A 22,168-nucleotide genomic window follows, 5' to 3' on the forward strand; every position below is an offset into this window, starting at 1 on the left:
ATGTCATTATATAAGATAATAACAAAAAATATAATTTTAGAGCAAAATGTCAATAAAGCTGGAATAGTTAAAAACGCTGCTATAAGATTTCTATATTTTATTAAATTTGATTTTTTTAAATTTTACTTTTGATTGAAATTGATCTGATACCTTGCACTATCGCAAATATAAACATTTAATCATATAAACTACCAAAACTAATGTTATTATTAAATTTAACTGTTTTACAATAGTATTTTATTTTTATTTTTTATGTAGCATTATATAACATTATACTAATATTACAATATTTTTCTGCGAAGTTATCAATACTTAATATCACATACACAAAAACACTTTTAAGATTACCAAAACTACATTTTGCAATTTTCCACAGAAGCTTTACCAAAACGCGTCAAATCCAAACGGCAACAACAACACGGGCACTATCAAAACACACCTTCTGACATGAACGATAAGCGGCGCACGCGCACAAGCGACCGGAAAATACACAGCAGCGGATGCGCACACGGCGACGATCGACCGGCGACTGAGACAACCACAGGTGAGAGAGATGGTGGGGGACGGGGGCACGCACACGTGCGCACGCGCCGGTGTATACACATGGTGCGCACGCGCATGCGCTCCGCCGCGCCGACCTGTCTTTTGCACTCTGATCTATAACATCACCTTGCAAGGACGTCAATATCACGCGCTAAGTGTATCACCTCGGATTGCATCACGACGCGCGCATGCGCACGCTCTACTAGAACTCCGTAAAACGCTCCAAACGATAGCGTCGTTGATATTATTATGAAATGTCTCGTGTTTATGAAAACATGAGTGGTCAATGATAAAACTTGGAAAAACTGTTACATATTCAAAATATTTTCTTAAAACAAAACAATATCACTTTATTTATATTAGGTTGCTACGTGAGGAAAATCAAAATGAGAATGACAAATGAATGCCGTAAAAACCGAATAAAAATGTTTTTTTTTTAAAAAAACATTTACTAAGAACTACCTGTTTAGAGAGTCGCATATGCGTCCCTTATTCGTGCTCGTTGTGGCCAGTGCTTGAGAACGAGCCATCCAGCTTCTCAACGAGCTTGCCAAACACAATGATATTTTTGGCGATAGTTATGAAGAGCTGAAAATATTTAAGTGGGATGGGAGTATTCCGTTTTTTGTGAATGTATTGTATGCTTATGCAGGTATATGAGAGGGAGAAGCGAAATAGGCGCCTATGCCTATTGACTTAGAATCTTCGTTGTCTCGCTTTCTCTTTCAAGGACATTCGTTGATTCGTCATCGCTGTTATATGCAGTGTGACACGTATCATTCTTGATTTTATTTTCTAGGATTTATTTTAAAAAGAAAGGTAACAATTATTATGAAAATTAAATTTATTGTATTATTGTGTTTTAATTAGGTTAATTAATTATGGTTCATTTAATATTTTTAGAATAATGTCTAAACTCGTAAAATGAAGTGAAGTATTATGTCTACCGTAATATCATAAATCTATGGTAAATAAACATGTATTTATTATAAATAATATTCTTAGCGAAATTGTTTTTAGCTACAATGTACACGCATACAACTACAACCCGAAATCCTCATCCCAAGCGTACTCTACTCTATTTTAGATGTGAACCATATTTTTTATTTATTTAAATGTTTAATTGTTTAATAACAATCTTGACGCATTGAGAAAACCTGTTAAGTCATAATCGTCAGATTTATAATAAAAAATAAAATAAAAATCTAGTCCTCACACTGGTTAATTAAAAAAGTCCAATTTTTCACAATTAATTTTGCAAACTGACAGGTGTGAAATCAGTATCAATCAGACACAACGATATACCTACAAGTACTAACCACCAGACTGAAAATCTGGAAATCGGTAATATCATATAAAATAGTTAATTATAAATTATTATGTGTATTTTAATTTACAATTATTAAATTTAATTTCACAGCTGGAGACGATTTTAAAATATAAAAATTTAAGTATACTGCGAAGATATAACCTGTGTCTTCTGGGTTACCAGTCTAGAACACAGATAAATCTATAAAATATTGCCTCTGTTACTAGTTTATCAATTGTTTTTAATAACTTCTTACATTTAACTAATTGGCAAATCATTCATTTCTAATAGTACGTATTTCTATTGATAAAAAACTGATTTGTATCAAGTTATTCATGAAATATTTTTATTTTATTTTTAATTAGATAAAATGTCACGACATGATAAGTTGCGCAGAGCCAAATTTTACGAAATTTCATCAAAAAAAGAATATTGAAAATCTATAAAAGCATTTACATAGGATTTACATTAAATATTATTTTTACATTAGCTTATGTATAATTATACATAAGGTCATTGCATCATTAATTACTATTATAGTAATAATAAATAAAAAAGTATATATTTTGTATTTGTCGGTTAGACGTTAGATTTGAATAAAAACCGTCACTATTGAAATAAACGGCCAAAAAGCTTTTAAACTAGGTACTTGGTTTATGGTACATTTCCAAGAAAGTACTTTATCTAAAAGTTATTTGAGATACGCCGACAATACAATCCTTGAAGAAAGGCGTCGTAAAATTAATCCTTAACAAGTTGAAAAAAACAATCGTTGAAAATAGCACAAAAAATAACTTCGCTTTACTTTATGTATGTATATAATTTTATTTCTTTATTAAATATTGATTACACATATAATTGGATAAATTATTTATTTTATTATATAGTATATAACAATATGAGTTATAAATATTAAATAATATTCTCCTTTGGAATTTATGGTATATATTCCAAAGGCAAAGATGCTAATTTTGATAGACCAAGAGTTTTTATCACAAATGATAAAAATATACTCGATTATAAAAATAACTATTACTATTTTTAAAATAAGCTATGGCCACTATGGAGAGGAATCCAAAATATAAATAAATATCAAAATAATGCCATAATTATATGCATGCTCATATATGCATATTAAAAAATATTAAATAAAAATTAGGAATAAAACCGGCTAAAACAGATAGATGTGAATATTTTTAATATGTGCAAATAAAAAACATTTAAAAGCCCAAAGATATTATTGCTTATTTGTATAAGAAAATATATAAATTTCGAAAAGAAAAATAATATATATATATATAATAATAATATCAGCTGAGAATGAAGAAAAAAAACAGTTTAAAATTATTTATTGATAAATATTAGTATAATTACACTTAAAAAAAATTTAATTAATAAAAATTAGAAGTTGCCTCCTTTGCCGTTTCTTTTCATCCAAACTCTAAACATAACATAGAAATACATATGTATATGTGTGTGTATGTATACGTAATGCTTGTCAAATAAAAAAATATTGCCTTATATTATAACACAGTATTGTGATTTTTGAAACGAGGTGTAACGCATAAAGCAAACATGCATTCTGGACAATGGTATTGTGTGTTTCTTCTAATTTTTTTCCCCATTAAATTTTGGTTCTGTTTTTTGTGGGTCTAACACGAATATATTTTACCATCTGGATATAATACGCAGTTCTGAATGAATAGATCCTCTGAGAAAATATTTGAAACTTAGTTTCTGTTTTGTTACCTAATTTATGATGACATCCAGAAATAAAGCAAATATATTCGAATTGTCTTTGATAATTTCCGCAGTCAATGGAAGTGGGTAAAAAGAAAGCAATTCGAGCATAAACGTGTAAAATAAATACTAGCATCGTAAAGTGTCAGTTTTTTTATTTTATTTATGAGGGGTAAATGTTATCAATATAAATGCACATATGAGAGAATGCATAGATAGGAACGTGTAAAAAATACTAGTATCGTAAAACAGGGGTAGCCAACCCAAATGATCTTGCAACCATTTTGAAAATGCATCATAACTTCGCGAGCCACTAAATATAAAAGGGTGAAGATGCTAAACTATCTAAAGTTCACATTGAGCGTAAAAATAATTTAAGTGACGAACGGCTTGTCATAATAATGGATTTACAGTTGTACCAAGTTGATGGCTTTTTAAGTTTAAAATTGAATTAAAATTCCATACTTTCACAATATATTCTCTAATCTATTTTTATGACATTAATGTAATGGGAGTGTAGCTTAGTTAATATTCCATGGGTTACTTTTAAAATATCCTAAATAATTTAAGTAAATTATATTTATTTCAGATAGATGAAATTATTAAAATGTAAATAAAAGACGTTAAGTGACTGCAAAATAAACTAACATCTTGCAATTCTTGCAATTATTTCTAAAAAGAATGACACAATTATAGAAACAGACTTGGTATTTCAAAATTTTACACACTTATTTTTAATTTCTGAATCAGTCATAGTACATATTATTTATTTTTATAACAATAAAAAATTCTAATTAAAAATATATATATGCAAATATTTATGTACATATATTATAGTTTAATTTTATTGACATTAAGATCTTACATATCAATTAAACTTTATTATGTACGTATAATATTAAAATAAAACTAATTAGCATGTTAAATTATATACTATTATATAACTAAATGTGCAAACTTACCTATTTATTTATTTTAAAGTACCGCTATTATACTATAAAACATATTGCATTCAATGATTGGGCATTTAGGTATGTTTTATAATAACAAAATAATTTGCAACCAAGAAATATAACTTCTTTTTAAGTAATCGTAAAAAATAAGTTATATTTTAAAATATAAAAATTCCTAACAAATTGTGGAAGTTTTCTCTAAATGAGATATAAAAAACTTTAACTGCATCTATACAATAAAAATGTTCGAAAAATACTAATTGTGTTGCAAATTTTTTTTCATATTTTAAAATAATATATCAGTTTATTTTGCCAGTGTTACTGATAAATCTAATCTTAAATCTTTATTATTACTAAATCTAAATTTAATCTTCCATCTGTGACTTTAACTAAATTAGATCTGAAAAAATAATTGCTTCGAATAAGTCAGCGTTTATGCAAGCTCATAAATCAGATTTGATTTAATTTGATTTACTAAAGTTAAAGAAAATTATAAAAAGTAGTTGGAATCGGTCGATTTTATACAACTCCATCTCCTCTTAAAGTACTTTGACTCTACGACTCTTACTCCGACTCCGACTCCACAGCCCTGATAATATTAAACATCTATAAGTTATTGATTTTACATTAAAAAATATTCCAAAGATGCAAGTGTAAATCATTAAGAGTTTCAGCCTCCAGTCTCTGACGAAAAATACAAACTCATACAAGATAAAATCAGTTAGTTTTAGATGATACAGTTCAATAACTGAGTTTTATGAATAAACAACTACATTAATAATATTTCCTTATAAATATGATGATATATTATTAAGTTTAAATAATATTGTTCTATGTATTCTATTGTTCGACTGCATTAATAAAATTTAACTATGAAATATTTTAAATAATGTTTTTAAAAAAAATTCATGATGACAAGAATCGCAAAATTTAACTCTTTCCATTTGGAGCATCAAGAATGGTCTACGAACGACCGCTGTCTGCCGATATCGCGTTACTCCGACCGCAGATGATCTAAAAACGTCTCATTTCGAATGACGCGATCGAGGTTAAAACGCAATCTCCGACAGAGAGAACCTGAGCTGACCTCAAGCCGACAGGTAAACCTGTCTGCGTCCCTCTCGCTCTCGCACTCGGCCGAGTCACGCGCGAACGTGACGCACTACGTGACCCGAGAGGTGAGAGAAAATTTTAACGAATCGCTAATGACCTCTAATGGATTCACGACATCGCAAATTGTATATAATTTCGTTAACAATTACGCCGGCCGGGATTTTTGTTTGTTCAACTCGCTCTACGATATTGTGCAACTGAATGAGGTATTTTTTTGAGTTCACTCAAATATTCTGTAACACGCAGTTAATGATGTACAAATGTTGTGCATGCACGGGAGGGCAAAGTGTTTACGAACCGAAAACGTTTAGAAGAGATGCGCATCAAAAATGCTCCTGTACAGGTGGCTTAGGTAGCTCGCTTTGTCCCTTTCGCTCTCGATTGCTGGCTGGAGCGCGAGTGAGACGAGAGCGAGTGACCCCTACTACTACGGCTACTTCACCTGTCCATTGTGGGAAGAGAGATGGTGAATGAAATGTTTTACAAGGGTACCGTGCGGTTACAAAGATTATTTTTTTCTGTTTTACCACAAAGATAATAAAACACACTAATTATTTTTACATATTGTAATATTTTTATTTTCTCAACACTAAACTTGAGCTTTAGCTTATACTCTAAAATTTAATTAATTTAATATATACTATTGTAGCAATTTTTTCATAGCACCAGCCAAGAGTCACGGCATAAACGCGTCTGAAATCCCGCTAGCGATGCCCGCGAAACTAACAGCTGTCGAGTAGTACGCTCGTATTTGTACGATCTCCTGTAACGCACAGGACACGTGCTCGAAAACAAGTACCAAGGACTTCCACGCAAAAATAGCTATGTTTATTATTCTAAAAATATGTTATAAAAACAATAAAAGGTGCAAATAGATATTTTATCCAATTTTATATTATTCTTTTGAACTTAATGTATTAAGAGTTTTTGTGTATTTTTAGGTGTAGAGCAAGCAAAAGTTGTTCAAACTATAAAAATTTTTGTAAACAGGAGGTATTTATCAACTTGAATAAATACATAACTATACAGTGGCGTAGCTAGGTTATGGGCCACCCAGGGCGATCCTTAAAATTGCCGCCCCTCCCCCCCAATTTTTGCAGGACCATAAAATCTGCATTTCTTAAAATAATAAATTGGTTATTATTAAGCTCTTGTTATACGTGGATTTATATATGTTTTAATGCATTTAGGTTTAAGAACCACACTGGACGATCCCATCGCGAATATGCCGCCCCCAAGCAAGTGCCGCCCGGGGCGGCCCGCCCCCTCCGCCCCACCATAGCTACGCCACTGTAACTATAACTCATTGCACATTTACGTAAATATTAAAATAGTCTATAATAGAGACGTAAGTTAAATTATATAGCTATAAGCACCTGTAAATAACTACAATATATGTTAAATAAAGAAATTGTTAATTTTTTTATTCTACATATTTTTAAACACACTGTATTTGAAGCGGTGCAATGAAACGTTATATTTATATATTTGTCATATACACAACTCACCTACCAAGAAAGCAGAGAAAGAAGATACGAACTTATCAGGCGAGAACGAGACAAAAAATATAGCAGCTCCTCGAATATGCTTTGATCACGATTTTCTTAATTCAAAGAATATACGGTAAGAACATCCAGCTACTAACAAAACGTTATTTATAATTGTGTATACATTGAAGTTTGTGTAATACATTTTTTTATCCAATAACAAACCTTTTTATCGGACGGATCAGTAATAAAATTAGCATATACAAATTGCGATCGACTGCAAAAATTGGTCAACCCTTTATGAGCGTGAAAATCATTCAGGTATTTAAATGAACGATTGTGTGATTTTGTATTTTAGTTGTGAACGACTTATTTCAGTAATTTATTGGTTATATAGGTCAATTGAAACTCATTTTTTGGGTTCATGGCGAATGGACTTCAACTAATGGGGTCGTCGTCGAAACTGACGTATACGATAACAATGCTTCTATTCTCGTCGGCGACAATGGAGCAAAAATGACAGAAAAAATAGTATGAAAGATTCATGTATTATAACGTAGGTTTAATAAGGTTGTTGAGGTTAACAAGACGAACGTTCGTAACTGAGTTGCGACCTCGACCCATTGAGCTAATAGCTCTTTGACTCTATGCACGAGAAAACAATTGTTTTCATACTTCTATAGACATTCGAGTATTAAACACTTCTCTATAATAACGTCGTTAATTTAGTGATCGTAAAGCTCAGAAAAATAATATTTAAGCACCTTTAATAGAGAAAGATATATATAACATTTTTTTTAGTTATGCGTAACATTAAATTCAATTTATATATTTTTATAGTAACCCTTATAAAAGTATTGATATAAATATCAATTGAACTACAATTACACAAGTAATTTTATTGCAAAAATATATTACATTTAATACATAAAACTACAGAACGATTTACTATGTATTATATGTATTACCAATTAGTGTTTTCTTATAAAGTCCAGTTTATAAGAAAACCTTTATATACCAGCTATATAAATAATATATTATATTTTTTTTAATCATACATAAAGTTTGATCATTGAATGTTTGTATAAAATTATTTTTCTACAGATTTTGTATCGGAAGTTTATCTTAAGTTTATTGTAAATTTATCTCTAGCAATTTTTAAATTGTAATTTAAATCTAAAAAATAACCAGCGTGTAATTTTATTATGTATATGTATCGAGGTCCTTTGTCTGTGTGGCAAAAAATGGTATACAATATTATATGATCAATGGGAGCGAATCCAAAATAAGCATTTGAGTGATTTGCTACTTTACATATAAACATATAAATTAAATTTATGGAGCATAAACTCGAATAATTTAAAATAAAAATTATCGAAATAAAAATATATTTGGGCTACTTTTAAATGCGCAAGCCTTTGCTGAATTATAAACAAATTATGCATAATTTATCACACATGTTAAATAACCTACAATATTTTTGCAAATCATGACCGTAAAATGTTAAAACGCATTAATTATATGTAATTACAAAGTATTATTTTTCAATACGTATTTTTATTAATTGTATAATAAATCCATTACTTAAGTGAAGTTCTGTTTTTGTAATTTATTAATGAACTTTAATTATGACAATATATAATATATTAAAATATTTTACAAGGAGGTTAAATAAATGCTGAATATTTTTTTATAAAATATATTTAATAGAGATTTTTATATGTAGTTAAAAAATAAAACTCGCACTGTTTTTAGAATATGTTTTATTATTGCATTATATTTAAATAAATTATCTCAGTTTGAACTAAAATTGAGATGCTACAATGTCCAGATAATATTTTCAATTTTAGAATTGATTTACACCTTAGAACTCTTAGGAAGTTTTTTGGTTCCAACATTATAGAAGTTTTACTTGTGCTCTATTTTTCCGATGACCTAATCTTTGATAACCATTTCATAAATAACAGTTATATACACTACTTTACATTGATTATACAGTTACGCTCTTACACAAATATGTTTTTAATTGTGTTAATCATAAACAACGAATGAATTTCCACTCCTTCTTTTATCATGAACTTCACTCCTTCCTGCCGTAGCAATTTATTTTTTTGAAAAAACAGACTACTGAACGAACTTTGTTCTTGGTAAGTGCATCGCTGGTGCATCTGAAGCCTGGTATACTCAGCTACGTTATGCAGTGCCTTGCGAAAATATCAATTTTGCCAATTGAGCTAGATACAATTATTTTTCATTACTTTACAAATATATCTCGTATTTAATCAAGCTTTTTTAATAGTTTAGATAAAAAATTGGCTTTCGTCGCAGCATCACTGCACGTAACAATTATGTAAGGCAGGTATTAATGAACAGTGTGTCCAAACAGTGCTCGTTGCTTACATAGGTGTCTCATTATCGTTGCGGTTCGCCCACGGGCCACGAGTGTCTTGAATGATTATGCAAGTTAACCTTTTGTCTTTAGCTAACAATCAGCCGAGGAGGCGATGTGGAACAACAATGAGGTGTTCTGCCCTCTCCCACATCGCATTGTCCACGTGTCCCACATAGCGCACGTGAATGAAATATGCGCGAAATTAATAACAGGTTGAAGCTCAGCGACATCTCTCAGAGTTTTCACCCCGCGATGAACTGACTTATGAGTTGATTAAAAGAAAAAAAATGTTTCACATTAATCTTTCTACACTCGGCACGAGCCAGATTAGAACAACTGTCAGATGTCTGTATTGTATATTATTTGTTTATTTTAAATTCTTGGAGATGAAAGGTGACGGCTAGGCTGTGCCAAATGTTTATTTTATTACTCGGGATCGTTCGTGTTTTGTCTCTCCGTCGTAAAATATCTAAGTTGTCTTGAAGCTCAGTTCAACTCTTGGAGTTTAAAGGTTACGGCTTGACTGGACCAAATTTGTGACTTTAACGTTACCGGCCTAAAGGTATCAAATTAGAGGTTTGGATACATCCGAATCACTGTGTATGATTTTAAAGTGCGAAGTTTAAATTTAACTTATGATATTCCTTTGTACAACAAAATACTTTTCACATTTTTTATTTAGTAAAATATTTTTCAATTTAATTTTCAAGATACATATACATACATATATGAAGCAGAGGATAACTATATATATATATAATTATATATAATTATATATATATATATATATATATATATATATATATATATATATATATATATAATTATATATATATATATATATATATATATATATATATATATATATATATATATATATATATATATATATATATATATATATATATATATATATATATATATATATATATATATATATATATATATATATATATATATATATATATATATATATTATACATATGAAAAAATCGTATTTAAATATTCATTTTTATTTTTAATATATAATATATTTAACTCATTAAGTGATTTTTTTATAAAATGATATTCAGCATTTAACTAAGAATATTTTTTGCAGCAGCATTCTGGTTTATATTTTAATGGCGGAAGAGTGTATTTCATATCGTCTCAGAGTAATAACTCTGATGTTGCAGGTTCGAGCCCCGGTAGCGACAATCGAATTTTTATTTAATTGTGGTTAATACTTATTTGTATATAATATATTCAATATGTCTGATTTCCTTACTCAATTGGTACATATCTACTTCGTTGTAATGCATTGAGCTTACTCTTGTTAGGTTACAACCAAAGATTTAATAAAAATAATGATAATAATATATAATGTCAAAACAATGGCAAGAGATCAACAACTCTCTCTCTTCTGTACTTTTATTGTGTGATTTATGCGGTATTAGAATGTTTTAATCTTCGTCCGATTATTCGCGTATATTATTTCAAATCAACATTCTAACGAAGTTTCATCTCTTTGATGATCATCCTCTGTTCATCAATAATATAAAGAAATCTATAGTAATATACAATACAATAATTTGTCATAATATCTCGAGAAATTCGAAATCGAATGCCTAGCTATAATAAATGAGAAAAGTGTTTTGTCAAAGATTGATTTTAAAAATGAGCTTAATTTTGTTAATAATAAAAATTAATTGTATTTTAATTAATTAATATAATGATGCGGAATTGCACTTATTGTATCTATGTATTTTTAGATGTTTGTAAATAAATTACACAAAATAGAAATGTTAATCTAAAAATAATTTTTAATATAAAAAGCGTTCTAATATCGACTAGGAAGGGAACTCGCAATTAATACCGATGTTATTGTTTGATCATGTAAAAGTTAAAAGCTTCATATCCTAATCAGAAATTTGATTTGAAAAATATAATGTATCCAAGTATACAGCACATATACTCACATAAAATGACAAATCACAGGTAGTGGCAACAGCTTTTTTTTATTATGATTATTATTAAAAAAAACACGTTCTTCAACAAAGGTCAGATGGATCAGAGCCGGTGTGTTTTTTTTTCTACTTGCGCCGAGATCGATACAGATTAGAAACTCGACTCAATAATGTCAAAGTATTAATCACTGCGCGTTATAAATTCGCTTGACCGGTACAGGTTTCACTGTGTTTAGTGCCGAGTGTTTTACTTCCGCCAGTTCATGCATATTATGGCCGAGGTGACCGCAGGCCGACAAGAGAGCTCAGATAGATCATTGCAAAGCAAAAACTGGTACATTATAGGTAGTCGCCTGGCAAATCGATCTTAGGCCACCAGTCATTTCGCGTAATGACTATGGGCGATCGACAAAATCGCCTTTGGTCGAGAACAAAAACCAGAACCGCATACCTGTACACGTCCGCACGCATAACTGCCATGTTAGTGAGAATATGGAGAAGAATACATGAGGAGGTTTTTTTAAGTTGCATGTTGACTTGCACACGCACGCGAGATGAAATTGCAGCAGAGAAATTGCTCACCCGGTGGATATTAGGAGCAAAGGCTAACTCCAGCACGCTTCAGGCACTCGCCAGCTACTTGCTGCATGCTGATGCTTTTCTGTTTTGTTTTTTTTTGAAAGCATGTGATGATCAAGAATACGTTATTTTTTAAAACTTGGATATTTAGAAACACGCATTACGATAAATTAAATCTACACATTTTAATATAATTAACAGTAGCTTAAAATGATCGGAAAATAGCTCACCAAATTAAATATTTTATCCAATAACTTTTAAACTAAGCGTTTAGTAGAACTCCAATTGCTGTTATTCATTTTTTTAATAAATACAATTTCAAGAATTTTACATGATTTTTTAATAAAAAAATGTTTTATATTTTTTAAATTAAATATAGCACTCTGTTAACATTAGGTTAAACTAAAACTAAAGATTATGCTTTACTGAATATTTAAAATGATTACTGACCAAATACTATGTTTTAATTTAATTCTATACTATAATATTCCCTCTGCAGTAAAACAGAATAATGTTTTACATTTTTTTTATACTTATAAACGACAACAAAGTAAGTTAAAATAAAGAAGACATTGCTTTAGAAAGATCACTACTTCCTTATTTAGGACAGTAGTAAACAATTTAAATATAGCCAAAATGATTATCAATAAGACAGTAAAATCAAGACATAAATTATGTTTCTCTTAGCAACATCTAATTTTACTGTGATCTCCTAACACCTTCTCTTTTATTGTAGTTAATGTTTCCGGCGTCAAATGTTGCACATCTGCAACCAATTCAGTCTAAAGCTATGAAGAAACACCATACACATCAAAAATATTTTATTTTAATTTCAACTTATGTCTCTATTTCATTATATATTTTAATTAAAACCTATACCATAATCAGAAAATAACATAATTAAATATTACTAAAAAACTAAACTTTATGATGAAAGGCTTCATCAAGTTTCAATAAACCAACTTTAATACAGTTTAGTTTTAGTGTTTTTAGTAATATTTGATTAAATGTTACTTTTTTATTACAATACAGATTTAAATTAAAATATATAGAGACAGCAATCAAATTAAAATAAAATTTGATTGATATGTATATCAACGATTTACAAAGAAAGTATACAGAAAAATTGATACACACAAGGCATTATAATAATCGATCGATTTTATATTTATATTACTAATTAATTTAATAACTCTATATCCTTTAAATAATGATTAGTTTACAAGTTTAATTTTATTCATAAATTAAAAATAACAATTTAATTAACACGTCCGTTGATATAAACAGATTATTTAACGCCTCAAATTTATGAACCATCCTGTGTGCGGTCACTGTAAACAATATGGAAGGTAATTGGTTAGATTCCATCAATAACAACCCACTGTGCCGTCCAATGGCAAATTCCAATAACATCAATTCTGTAATAGCATATTGTAAAAAACAGTTTGCGGAACAAAATACACAAAGAAAATAGATATGAACATACGCAGCGGTAAAAGTGGTTCTAGCTAAAATCTAAATACAGATTTTCAGATGGGGGCAAAATACAATAGCACCGCCATATAAAACAGTTTAAGTTTAAAGTATAAAGAAAATAAAGACCCTAGGAATTTATGTTTCTTGTCATGTTAAAGTTCTCAAAATGGAAAACGCATCAAGTGACAACATATCGAATGACTTCTACGTGTTAATATAATGGAAAAATATTTTTTTAAGTCATGTCACAATCGTCGACCTCGTGGACAATTTGCGACCTTCGGCCGTTCAAAGAACAAAACACTTGCCCATACCTTTCCTCCCAAGAGGCAGCAGCAGCAGCTTCTTGGAGCACACACGCGACCGCAACCGCATACAAATGATCAGATTATCTAACCGTTGCCTTGTTCCACCGGCCAAAGATCTAAGTGGTCGATTGGGCTTTATCCTTTGTATAATATCGATCCTCACTCATGTCGGAGGCTGTGTTGCTCTGAATAACGCGCTTGATGTATCGATTATCGATCGTATCTCGCGCGGTGCTGCGTGCTGTAATCGTTTCGACGCTACAACTTATTATAATGTTTATATGCTCATGGTTTATACCTTGCTATATATTGTGCGTACACCATAAAGCCGATTCAAGTGTCGATATTAAATAAACAACGGACTATGATGCGCCTGGGGTTGAAAATTGATAAGATTAAAAGCAATTAAATTTATGAATAAAATTTTATCATTTTTATCATTTTGCGAAAAATGAAAAAAAATCCTAAACCCAAATTACATTGCTGGCAATAAAAACCGTATCAAATTATTAATAAAATTATTTTATGTAACTAATCTCAATTTATTTATAAACTAGTAATTTTTTGGTATTTGGTTTTAAATTGAAAAACTATTAGAATTGTAAAAAAATATTTTATAAAAAAATACATCGCAAAAACATAGCTTTAAATGAATTAAATTAAATGGAATGTCATAATCATTTAATATGATCACATAAATTTATACATTTGTAATCAAAAAAATACTTCATTATATACGGTAAAAATAATGGTAAATTTGATAGTAATTATAAAAAAAATATATTATAATCATATTATTCTTTGTAGTAAGAAAAAGTAAGTAAATAATAAAACAAAATGTGTTTACTAATACTAGAAGCTCTCATAGAGCCAAAAAGTTTGTGTTTGTGTTGGCGAGTTTTATAAGCGTTTGTATTCTACAAGTGTTAATAAAAATCTAAGTAAATATTTTTTCAATTTATATTAAAATATTTTTATAAATTATAAATATTGTATACATGAAGCTAATCCAGATTAACATTAAATTAAATAGTATATTGTAATAACATTCCTTCAAGTTTAATTCATATTTACTTTAACGACATTTCCTTCATTTTGTTTTTTAATGAAAAAGAACTCCCATAAATTACAATAAAAATTATTTAATGTTTTAGGTAAAACCAGGATATAAAATAAACAATAAACTTTCATTTGCTAATAGCGAAAGGTAATAATAATTAAGCTCTAACAAATCCTAACATTGATAAAACATTATTATCTATTAAAATAAATAGATTATATGTATCACAGAAAATTTTGCTGTCTTGACTGATCGTCGAAGTCACTTTCCTTTATATTTATTAAATCTTTTATTCTAAAATATAATACGTTTAAATTAACGGTTGTAATATCACAATAAGTTTACAAAATGCTTTTAATTTTTCTGTCCACGCCTCAATATCAATCAGTGCTTATCAAAATAAATAACTACACTCGCGTGCCGATTGAAGGCGTCAAACCTAATTATATTTTATTACCTTTATGTAAGTTAACTGTGGGTGTTTGTTGTTTACGGGCGACACGTCATTATATCCAATTTGCCTTTGATATGCGTTTACTGCCTCAGCGTTTTACATCGTCGTACACTATACAATATACTGTACATATTTATGAAACGCCCTGTATCCAATCACGAAACATATAATCTCGTTTATCAGCCGGAGCTGCAAAAAGCAAACAGTAGAACACGATCTGCCATCAGCTTTGCCGAGATACGTTAACAATCTCCCAAAGCGATCTCTGTAAACAAAACTACAAAACAATGTATGTATATACTATACATACCGATATTCTCACTTCATTCATCTGTATGCATTAAAATAATGTTGTCAGTGCTTTAGTTTATTTTTAATGTATTGAATAGTACGCCATTGGTGCGATGTTACAAATTGATGTTCGCATCGGTATATTAAGTTGTTACGCAATTACGTTTAACGTGTAATTATTGGGAGGATAAAATCTAACTAATTAGCACCAAATTAAAAATGAAATACTCGAAGCACGATTTCTCTATTTGGTGTATAGGCATGTAATAAAAAACGTGTTTACAAACTTGACGCATTTAAATAAATACGGCTGAAATTAGCTGGCCACACACGGGCGGATCTGCCCGTCGGATTTGTCCGAAATGGATGTCCGACGGACAAATCCGCCAGTGTGTGGGGTTAAAACTGTCGGACAGATCCGTCTGTTGTCTGTCCGGTGTCCGTGCTCAAAACGAACGGATCGGACACGGACAAGCAGATCTGAGCAGAGATCGCGCTCGCGTAAGCGACCGTTTACAGTGTTTTTTGTTAAAATTTGTCCCTTAAATAATTTTATGACCCGGGCTTTTATTAATTTGCGCCAAAGTTGCCGCCAACGTCTAAATTTTTTCAAAGTTTTATTACTTTATGACCCATTTCTATTACATCACTATACAATAGAAAAAAGTATATAAATTTAAGATGCACTTAGACTCTGGATACGTAAATATTACATATATAAATACATAATAAAAAATATAATTTTAATTATACTAAAATTAAAGTTATTATCATTATTGAAAATGTATGAAAAGATCAAGATATATACATATATGTATGTATATATTATTATTATTAATAAATGTCATTTAAATTTTGAATTTACTTTAAGCACTATATAAATTTAACTTTTCTTCTACAATACTCCAAGTAGAGCTCATATGGCATCTCAGCTTCAATAAAATTGAAAGCCAATCAGATAAAATTGATTTTTTTTCTGACATTCTTCGATAGAGAGTTGAATATGGTTAACAGTATCGATGTTAAATATGGTTTACAATATCGATGGAAATATGCATGTTTTTTAGGCAACACTCGACTCTTGCTCTTGTCAATTGAAAGGTAATTAAAATGTATCGCAATGGTGTTATCCTCACCCGATGGTTTACGGTGTTTTTTGTTTGTCCCTTAAGTGATTTTATGACTCGGGCCTTTGCTAATTTGCGCCAAAGTTGCCGCCAACGTCTAAAATAAGATTTTGGCGATGTTTTATTACTTTATGACCCATAGCAAAAAAACGGTCAAGTGAAAGATTTCTATAACATCACTATACAATAGAAAAAATAATATAAATTAAAAATGCACTTGTATGATATAAGTATCGACTCTTGATGCTCTTGATAAGTATATATGTATATATGCGTAAATACTATAATATATATATAGTAATATATAATAAAAGATATAGTTTTGATTAGATTAAAATTAAAGTTATTATCACTATTGAATATGTATGAAAAGTCAAGATATATAGATATACATATATGTATGAATATTTGTATATATAAATAATATTAATAAATGTCATTTAAATTTAGAATTTACTTTAAGCACTATATAAATTTAACTTTTCTTGCTTTTATCTTCGACAATCATCCAAGTTTAATATGGTTTACAGTATCGAAGGAATTGTGCATATTTTTAGGCAGCCTTCGGCTCTCCGCTTTTGTCAATTAAAAGGTAATTAAAATGTATCGCAATTGTGTTATTCGCACCCGATGGTTTACAGTATTTTTTGTTAAAATTTGTCCCTTAAGTGATTTTATGACCTGGGCCATTTCCGCTCGCCTTTATTAATTTGTGCCAAAGTTGCCGCCATCGGTAGGCTTATTGTCTAAAATATCTAAATAAGGTTTTATTACTTTATGACCCATCGGTCACATAATATTGTTACCGTTGAAAATGTATTTTTTGCCATTTTTTTATCAGAGACAGTAAAACATCATATATTGTAAACAAAATTTCACATAAAAACACGTAAATCTTGTATCCGATAAGAATTTGTCCGAGCTCGTACAAATTGCGTCTGTGGCCAAGCTCGGACAAATCCGTCAGATGTCCGACGGGCAAATATTTAATAATAAACTAATAGAAAAATACTATAACAATAATTATTATGTAAATAATTATCTTATCATGAATATTGATTATATAATATTCAATAAAATAAAATACCTATCATAAAATTATTTTTAATTATAAAAACGTTCTTCTCTAATTCTTAATAATAAAAATCTAAAAAATTAATTTAAGTCGATATATTTGTTGTAGATATATTTATATATCAAAGCTTCAAGCTCTTAAGATAAATACTAAAAAAATGTATATTTAATATACTACTGAGATTATTCTGTACTTTATAAGCATTTATAGTTATATTGAGATCTGATTTACAGTAATGATACAATGAAATAAAATTCACTAAATTATGTTATCAAAGAAAGTTGATTGTAATATATAGGTATAATATATAACTTTACATTATATGAATTAAAATAAAAACAAGGGTAATAAGTCTCATATATGTATACTCTGCACGATTGCCTAGTAACAGGTGCTGAGTTAAAATCCCATATGAAACTTTGTTTTTTAATTTTTTATCGTGTCTGGAAGATTGAAATTAATTGTTATTATAAAATGATAGATTTTCCTAACCTTACGGATAAATATAATTTTGAAATTTTTTTTTTCTTTTAATCATAACCACATTTTTGTAACACAGGTTGAAAATTATAGAACCGACTGAGGTCATATTCGTTATGGTCCGGCATATTTATAAAAAAATATATATTTAAATTTGAACTGTCTTTGGGAGATTAGAATTACTTATTAATATATAATTTAAATTTCAATCGATCAAAACAGAGTATGTTTTCCTAGATTTTTCAAATCTCACGGATAAATATCGTAATAGTTAATTAAAATCAAGCTTAGTCGTACATATTAGATATAAAATATCTTATAATGAGCTTTTTTAATTCATAGAGGCTGTATTAATTGTATAATAAAATATGGAAATTGTATATGTTTTAAAAAAGTAATATTTTTTACCCTTTTTATTCTACGGGTTTTTTTTTGGAAATCATAAGTTAAACTATTTAAAGATCAATCGCCACTTAGTAATATATTTCTTAAAAAATAAGTGCTAACTGATTTTTGAAAAATGTTTTTTAAATAAAAAAGTTATTATTTCACGACGATTTCACAAAATAATGACAAACAAACTGTGTCAAGATATAGAGTAAGACCAATTTTAACTTTTTTTAATTTTGTTAAAAATGCAACAATTTCAAATAGTACAGATAGGCTGGCGAAAGTGAAACCAATTGTTCATTACTTTTTAGGCAAACTCAATAATGTTTAATAAATCAAAGCAAAACCTTTCCCTGCATGAAGGAATAATTCCATGGTTAGGTAGACTTATTTTTCTGGTATTCGGTCCTCAATCAAATATTGAATGTTGAATAAAATGGTTTGCGAATCACATACCTGTTATATTTGTAATTTCAAATTATACAACGGAAATGCTGGAAGATTAGTATACACGATAATGAAAGTACTAAACCCGTATAACGACCGCCCTCACAATATATTAACCTCAATGTAAAATGGATTGTAATAAATATACCTAATATTTCGAAAAACAATTGAATAAACAAATTTTTTTGTTTTTTTTTCAATCCACATTGTTTTATTCGTTTAGTGTCTAGCAGAATTTGAATCGTAACAGCAAAATTAAATTCAAAGCCTTTCTTTTGAGTAAGACTAAAGGATGAATGGCAGAATTCAGTGTAATCTATCGATTCTGAAGACATTTCCCCAGTTTCTACCGCATATTGCCGTGCCAGTGCTCCACCAGAAAGGCTTTTGATAAGCTAAAAAAACCATCGGCCAATAAAAATAATCGTATAGCAACGTATCAAAAAATATTTAAATATATAAAAAAAGTGTTAATAACAAAAATAAATATAGTGTGGTTTATAAGTGTAATGATGAAAAAATAAATAGGAATATAGTGCGGTTTATAAGTGTAGTGATAAATGTGTCAGTGACAGTTGTAAGCAGAGAAAGGACGCCGAAAAATTTGGTGAGTGCAAATTATATTATATTATAAACGGATATTTTTTTAAAACGTTTATACAAAAATGTATAAAAGCATTTAAGCATACATATTATTAAGTTATAAATAACTGGTCTGCAACCATTGCAAATAATTTCAATTGACACAAAATATTCGGAATGAAAAATACATATCATATATTATATATTCATTCATGATTCTTTTAAGCGCAATAATATTTTTTTTTAATTATTTTACTTAATGACGGCAATAAACTAATAGCTGGCCACACACGGGCGGATCTGCCCGTCGGATTTGTCCGAAATGGATGTCCGACGGACAAATCCGCCAGTGTATGGGGACACGGTCAATTGGGCGACGGCGATTGGGCGACGGTCAAATGGGCGATTCAAAATGGGCGACGGACAAATGGGCGATGGTCTTTTGGGCGATACAATAATAATGCATTACAAATAAATGTGTTGCAAATCATGATCTTATAATTAATTAAATAATTTACATAATTTAATACATATTAAAATATATATATACATACGAAAATATAAGTAATATTTTTTAGAATATAATTAAAAGATGAAAACATTATTCGGTCTAAACAAAATATAATATACCTACCTATTTGTGCTTATTTAATCATAAAATATCACTTAAACAGTTTGATTTTTTTATTCGAGAATTTGAGAGAGTTACCCGATATCATAAAACACTTAAAGCACACGGCTTAAGTCGGTAATTTTATTATAAATACCTACCTGATAAATGTTCTTAGTGGGCCCTTACGCGAATTTTTTTTTATGTTTTGAGCCTTGGAAACTACTGTGAGAACAAACTTTTGGAATTTCCGAAAATCGCATATTTTACAGTTATCTATTTTAAATTAGATAGGATAGTTATATATAAATATAATAACACAGAACTAGCGCTGATAAGTGTTTATCGTGGATTTTGCCCTTTACGCGATTTTTTATGTTTTGAGACTTGTAAATTACTGTGAGAACAATCTTTTGTAATTTCCAAAAATCGCATATTTTACCGTTATCTATTTTAAACTATATAGGGTGGTTATATATAAATATAATAACCTAGAACTAGCGCTGATAAATGTTTATCGTGGATTTTGCCCTTTCCGCGAATTTTTTTTATGTTTTGCGCCTTGGAAATTAGTGAGAGAATAAGCTTTGGGAATTCACAAAAATCGCATATTTTACAGTTATCTATTTAAAATTAGATAGGGTAGCTATATATAAATATAAAAACCAATAACTAGCGCTCAGTATACTTTTGAATTTTGACTGAAAACATTCGCAAAAAGTTTCGTTGCGTCTTTGAAAATTATTTTTGTCGTGGTTTTAAAACACTTTGTCACAGTGTCATTGTGTTTTTGGTAAAAAATTCAGTACAGCAAGAAAATAAGTATGTTTCTTTATATTCACATGTGGGTTATATTTTATGTGTTATTTATAGATAATTTTTTTTATAGATCATTGTTGAGAGCGACTAATTTGAGTTACCACAGTTAATATTCTTCATAAATGGATAATTCAGACATATTAAGTCAAAAAGACAAGGAAAAATATTTTTGTAATGGATATATTTATGAAAAGAATAGACCAAAGAATTTTTATAAAAGTTTTGAGGTGCAATAGAAAAATATCATAGAATATTTACGTGGTATTGCATATAATTATAATATGAGTTAATAATTTGCAAATAAAACTGTTTTTCATTTAATATACATTTTCGTTTTAATGTATATTTTATTAATATTCACAATAAAGCAAAGCGTGCAAGTTTTTTTTAATTTCTGTCGCCCATATGACCGTCGCCCAAATAACCATCGCCCAATTGACCGTCGCCCAATTGACCAGAATCGCCCATTTGTCCGTCGCCCAATTGTCGCGTACCGAGTGTATGGGGTTAAAACTCTCGGACAGATCCGTTTGTTGTCTGTCCGTTGTCCGTGCTCAAAACGAACGGATCGGACACGGACAAGCAGATCTGAGCAGAGATCGCGCTCGCTTAAGCGACCGTTTACAGTGTTTTTTGTTAAAATTTGTCCCTTAAATAATTTTATGACCCGGGCCTTTATTATTTACGCCAAAGTTGCCGCCAACGTCTAAATTTTTTCAAAGTTTTATTACTTTATGACCCATTTCTATTACATCACTATACAATAGAAAAAAGTATATAAATTTAAGATGCACTTAGACTCTGGTTACGTAAATATTACATATATAAATACATAATAAAAAATATAATTTTAATTATACTAAAATTAAAGTTATTATCATTATTGAAAATGTATGAAAAGATCAAGATATATACATATATGTATGTATATATTATTATTATTAATAAATGTCATTTAAATTTAGAATTTACTTTAAGCACTATATA

At 29.2% G+C, this 22,168-nt stretch overlaps 1 protein-coding gene across 8 annotated transcripts in view; it reads right to left on the reverse strand.

Moving 5' to 3' along the window:
• Positions 1-22,168, reverse strand: part of Samuel (SAM-motif ubiquitously expressed punctatedly localized protein) — a 230,096-nt gene that overhangs the window by 150,217 nt on the left and 57,711 nt on the right. Inside the window, exon 1 of one of the 8 annotated variants that reach the window (XM_088188787.1) lies at positions 440-540. The exons of 4 other annotated variants lie outside the window; for them this stretch is intronic. The gene's annotated coding sequence lies outside the window, so the exon portion shown is untranslated. Of the gene's footprint in view, positions 1-385; positions 541-22,168 lie in introns of those variants that run through there. 3 more of the 8 variants (XM_088188794.1, XM_088188789.1, XM_088188788.1) reach the window with 3 other exon arrangements.

This window comes from Plectrocnemia conspersa, unplaced genomic scaffold (assembly GCF_051122295.1).
Source record: "Plectrocnemia conspersa isolate PC_06_02 unplaced genomic scaffold, ASM5112229v1 ptg000007l, whole genome shotgun sequence".
Classification (NCBI taxonomy): domain Eukaryota; kingdom Metazoa; phylum Arthropoda; class Insecta; order Trichoptera; family Polycentropodidae; genus Plectrocnemia; species Plectrocnemia conspersa.